General features: G+C 38.5%; 1 long non-coding RNA gene across 1 annotated transcript in view; it reads right to left on the minus strand.

The window, feature by feature from the left end:
• LOC139026521 (uncharacterized) overlaps positions 1 to 6,549 on the minus strand; it is an 11,914-nt gene that overhangs the window by 4,644 nt on the left and 721 nt on the right. The window lies entirely within an intron of this gene.

Consider the following 6,549-nt stretch of genomic DNA (forward strand, 5'->3'; position numbering starts at 1 on the left):
CTTCAGGTCATTGTTACTCAGATCCAGCTCTCTCAGGTGTGAGGGGTTTGACTTCAGAGCTGAGACCAGAGAAGCACAGCCTTCCTCTTTGACTAGACAGCTTGACAACCTGCAAATAGTAGTACAATTATTTTAAAATCACACTGCTACTCTTTGGTGGTGAATTTTTCTTTTTTAAACGTGCCATATATATTCATAAATGGATGTATCATTATTAGAAATGACAAAATATCAAAGTACTTTTTGTAGAGAGAGAAATGTTTAGTACAAATATTTGAGTAGACTGACCAGACCAGTATAAAAAGCAGTATCAGTCAAAAGACAGATAGTGAGGTATCAGATTTAGATTGTATTGAGTATACAGTCCACACCATATCCATTTTGACAGTGAAGCTATCATTTTAAATGTGGCTCTGTACTCCAACATGTTGGATTTCAGATCAAATGTTTCATATGAGGTGACAGTATATAATGTCACCTTTTATTTGAGGGTATTTTAATACATATCTGTTTCACAATTAGAAATAAAAGCACTTTATGTATCTAGTCCCCCCATTTGAAGAAGTCATAAGTATTCTGACCAATTCACTTATAGTGTATTAAAGTAGTCAAAAGTTTAGTATTTGGTTGTAAACTCGTTGGTTGCATTTGCAGTTTGTTTTGGTTGTGTTTTGGGTTATGTTTTGCCCAATATTAAAATTCTGGATGATGACTGGAGTAATTTTCTTTATAAGTGAGTAGATACCATGTTTCTAGACACTGCTACTACCAATAACAGAGGCTACAACAAAACATACTAAACTCTCACCATTACCAATAACAGAGGCTACAACAAAACATGCTAACCTCTCACCATTACAAATAACAGAGGCTAAAACAAAACATGCTAATCTCTCACCATTACCAATAACAGAGACTACAACAAAACATGCTAACCTCTCACCCTTACCAATAACAGAGGCTACAAAAAACATGGAAGAGTACAGCTGTCATGCTGCTTAACGCACTTATAGTGTTCAACAACCACAACCTGAGAGTACAGCTGTCATGCTGTTAACACCATTATAGTGTTCAACAACCATAACCTGAGAGTACAGCTGTCATGCTGCTTATAACACATTATAGTGTTCAACAACCACCAAACCTGAGAGTACAGCTGTCATGCTGCTTAATAACACATTATAGTGTTCAACAACCATAACCTGAGAGTACAGCTGTCATGCTGCTTATAACACATTATAGTGGTTCAACAACCCCTAACCTGAGAGTACAGCTGTCATGCTGCTTAATACACATTATAGTGTTCAACAACCACAACCTGAGAGTACAGCTGTCATGCTGCTTATAACACATTATAGTGTTCAACAACACAACCTGAGAGTACAGCTGTCATGCTGCTTAATACACATATAGTGTTCAACAACACCAAACCTGAGAGTACAGCTGTCAGCTGCTTAATAACACATTATAGTGTTCAACAACCATAACCTGAGAGTACAGCTGTCATGCTGCTTAAAACACATTATAGTGTTCAACAACCATAACCTGAGAGTACAGCTGTCATGCGCTTAATAACACATTATAGTGTTCAACAACCATAACTGAGAGTACAGCTGTCATGCTGCTTAATAACCATTATAGTGTTCAACACATCAACCTGAGAGTACAGCTGTCATGCTGCTTAATAACACATTATAGTGTTCAACAACCATAACCTGAGAGTACAGCTGTATGCTGCTTATAACACATTATAGTGTTCAACAACCATAACCTGAGAGTACAGCTGTCATGCTGCTTAACACATTATAAGTGTTCAACAACCATAACCTGAGAGTACAGCTGTCATGCTGCTTAATAACACATTATAGTGTTCAACAACCATAACCTGAGAGTACAGCTGTCATGCTGCTAACACATTATAGTGTTCAACAACCACAACCTGAGAGTACAGCTGTCATGCTGCTTAACACACATTATAGTGTTCAACAACCATAACCTGAGAGTACAGCTGTCATGCTGCTAAACACATTATAGTGTTCAACAACCATAACCTGAGAGTACAGCTGTCATGCTGCTTAATAACACATTATAGTGTTCAACAACCATAACCTGAGAGTACAGCTGTCATGCTGCTAATAACACATTATAGTGTTCAACAACCTAACCTGAGAGTACAGCTGTCATGCTGCTTAATAACACATTATAGTGTTCAACAACCATAACCTGAGAGTACAGCTGTCATGCTGCTTAATAACACATTATAGTGTTCAACAACCACAACCTGAGAGTACAGCTGTCATGCTGCTTAATAACACATTATAGTGTTCAACAACCACTAACCTGAGAGTACAGCTGTCATGCGCTTAATAACACATTATAGTGTTCACAACCATAACCTGAGAGTACAGCTGTCATGCTGCTTTAATACATATAGTGTTCAACAACCACAACCTGAGAGTACAGCTGTCATGCTGCTTAATAACACATTATAGTGTTCAACAACCATAACCTGAGAGTACAGCTGTCATGCTGCTATAACACATTATAGTGTTCACAACCATAACTGAGAGTACAGCTGTCATGCTGCTTAATAACACATTATAGTGTTCAACAACCATAACCTGAGAGTACAGCTGTCATGCTGCTTAATAACACATTATAGTGTTCAACAACCATAACTGAGAGTACAGCTGTCATGCTGCTTAATAACACATTATAGTGTTTCAACAACCATAACCTGAGGTACAGCTGTCATGCTGCTTAATAACACATTATAGTGTTCAACAACCATAACCTGAGAGTACAGCTGTCATGCTGCTTAATAACACATTATAGTGTTCAACAACCAAACCTGAGGTACAGCTGTCATGCTGCTTAATAACACATTATAGTGTTCACAACCATAACTGAGAGTACAGCTGTCATGCTGCTAATAACACATTATAGTGTTCAACAACCAAACCTGAGAGTACAGCTGTCATGCTGCTTAATAACACATTATAGTGTTCAACAACCATAACCTGAGAGTACAGCTGTCATGCTGCTTACACATTATAGTGTTCAACAACCATAACCTGAAAGTACAGCTGTCATGCTGCTTAAACACATTATAGTGTTCAACAACCACAACCTGAGAGTACAGCTGTCATGCTGCTTAACACATTATAGTGTTCAACAACCAACCTGAGAGTACAGCTGTCATGCTGCTTAATAACACATTATAGTGTTCAACACCATAACCTGAGAGTACAGCTGTCATGCTGCTTATAACACATTATAGTGTTCAACAACCACAACCTGAGAGTACAGCTGTCATGCTGCTTAATAACACATTATAGTGTTCAACAACCATAACCTGAGAGTACAGCTGCATGCTGCTTAAACACATTATAGTGTTCAACAACCACAACCTGAGAGTACAGCTGTCATGCTGCTTAATAACACATTATAGTGTTCAACAACCATAACCTGAGAGTACAGCTGTCATGCTGCTTAATAACACTTATAGTGTTCACAACAACCACAACCTGAGAGTACAGCTGTCATGCTGCTTAACACATTATAGTGTTCAACAACCATAACCTAGAGTACAGCTGTCATGCTGCTTAATTAACACATTATAGTGTTCAACAACCATAACCTGAGAGTACAGCTGTCATGCTGCTATAACACATAGTGTTCAACAACCAAACCTGAGAGTACAGCTGTCATGCTGCTTAATAACACATTATAGTGTTCAACAACCATAACCTGAGAGTACAGCTGTCATGCTGTAACACATTATAGTGTTCAACAACCATAACCTGAGAGTACAGCTGTCATGCTGCTTAACACATTATAGTGTTCAACAACCACAACCTGAGAGTACAGCTGTCATGCTGCTTAACACATATATATGTTCAACAACCATAACCTGAGAGTACAGCTGTCATGCTGCTTAATAACACATTATAGTGTTCAACAACCACAACCTGAGAGTACAGCTGTCATGCTGCAATAACACATTATAGTGTTCAACAACCAAACCTGAGAGTACAGCTGTCATGCTGCTTTATAACACATTATAGTGTTCAACAACCACTAACCTGAGAGTACAGCTGTCATGCTGCTTAATACATCTATAGTGTTCAACAACCAAACCTGAGAGTACAGCTGTCATGCTGCTTAATACACATTATAGTGTTCAACAACCACAACCTGAGAGTACAGCTGTCATGCTGCTTAATAACACATTATAGTGTTCAACAACCATAACCTGAGAGTACAGCTGTCATGCTGCTTAATAACACATTATAGTGTTCAACAACCAAACCTGAGAGTACAGCTGTCATGCTGCTTAAACATATAGTGTTCAACAACACACAACCTGAGAGTACAGCTGTCATGCTGCTTAATAACACATTATAGGTTCAACAACCATAACCTGAGAGTACAGCTGTCATGCTGCTTAATAAAACACATTATAGTGTTCAACAACCATAACCTGAGAGTACAGCTGTCATGCTGCTTAATAACACATTATAGTGTTCAACAAACCATAACCTGAGAGTACAGCTGTCATGCTGCTTAATAACACATTATAGTGTTCAACAACCAATAACCTGAGAGTACAGCTGTCATGCTGCTTAATAACACATTATAGTGTTCAACAACCATAACCTGAGGTACAGCTGTCATGCTGCTTTAACACATTATAGTGTTCAACAACCATAACCTGAGAGTACAGCTGTCATGCTGCTTAATAACACATTATAGTGTTCAACAACCATAACCTAGAGTACAGCTGTCATGCTGCTTAATAACACATTATAGTGTTCAACAACCATAACCTGAGAGTACAGCTGTCATGCTGCTAATAACACATTATAGTGTTCAAACACCAAAACCTGAGAGTACAGCTGTCATGCTGCTTAATAACACATTATAGTGTTCAACAACCATAACCTGAGAGTACAGCTGTCATGCTGCTTAACACATATAGTGTTCAACAACCATAACCTGAGAAGTACAGCTGTCATGCTGCTTATAACACATTATAGTGTTCAACAACCAAACCTGAGAGTACAGCTGTCATGTGCTGCTTAACACATTATAGTGTTCAACAACCATACCTGAGAGTACAGCTGTCATGCTGCTTAATAACACATTATAGTGTTCAACAACCATAACCTGAGAGTACAGCTGTTCATGCTGCTTATTAACACATTATAGTGTTCAACAACCACAACCTGAGAGTACAGCTGTCATGCTGCTTAATAACACATTATAGTGTTCAACAAACCATAACCTGAGAGTACAGCTGTCATGCTGCTTAACACATTATAGTGTTCAACAACCACAACCTGAGAGTACAGCTGTCATGCTGCTTAATAACACATTATAGTGTTCAACAACCATAACCTGAGAGTACAGCTGTCATGCTGCTTAATAACAAACATATAGGTTTCAAAACCACAACCTGAGAGTACAGCTGTCATGCTGCTTAACACATTATAGTGTTCAACAACCATAACCTGAGAGTACAGCTGTCATGCTGCTTAATAACACATTATAGTGTTCAACAACCATAACCTGAGAGTACAGCTGTCATGCTGCTAATTAACACATTATAGTGTTCAACAACCACAACCTGAGAGTACAGCTGTCATGCTGCTTATAACACATTATAGTGTTCAACAACCATAACCTGAGAGTACAGCTGTCATGTGCTGCTTTAAAAACACCATTTATATGTGTTCAACAACCAAACCTGAGAGTACAGCTGTCATGCTGCTTAAAACACATTATAGTGTTCAACAACCAAACCTGAGAGTACAGCTGTCATGCTGCTTAATAACACATTATAGTGTTCAACAACCACAAACCTGAGATACAGCTGTCATGCTGCTTAATAACACATTATGTGTTCAACAACCACAACCTGAGAGACAGCTGTCATGCTGCTTAATAACACATTATAGTGTTCAACAACCATAACCTGAGAGTACAGCTGTCATGCTGCTTAACACATTATAGTGTTCAACAACCATAACCTGAGAGTACAGCTGTCATGCTGCTTAATAACACATATAGTGTTCAACAACCACAACCTGAGAGTACAGCTGTCATGCTGCTTAACACATTATAGATGTTCAAACCAAACCTGAGAGTACAGCTGTCATGCTGCTTAATACACATATATTGTTCAACAAACCATAACCTGAGAGTACAGCTGTCATGCTGCTTATATAACACATTATAGTGTTTCAACAACCACAAACCTGAGAGTACAGCTGTCATGCTGCTTAATAACACATTATAGTGTTCAACAACCAAACCTGGAGAGTACAGCTGTCATGCTGCTTAACACATTATAGTGTTCAACAACCACAACCTGAGAGTACAGCTGTCATGCTGCTTAATAACACATTATAGTGTTTCAACAACCATAACCTGAGAGTACAGCTGTCATGCTGCTTAATAACACATAGTGTTCAACAACCCAAACCTGAGAGTACAGCTGTCATGCTGGCTTAAACACATTATAGTGTTCAACAACCATAACCTTGA

Source organism: Salvelinus sp. IW2-2015, unplaced genomic scaffold, assembly GCF_002910315.2.
Source record: "Salvelinus sp. IW2-2015 unplaced genomic scaffold, ASM291031v2 Un_scaffold5002, whole genome shotgun sequence".
Taxonomy (NCBI): Eukaryota; Metazoa; Chordata; class Actinopteri; order Salmoniformes; family Salmonidae; genus Salvelinus; species Salvelinus sp. IW2-2015.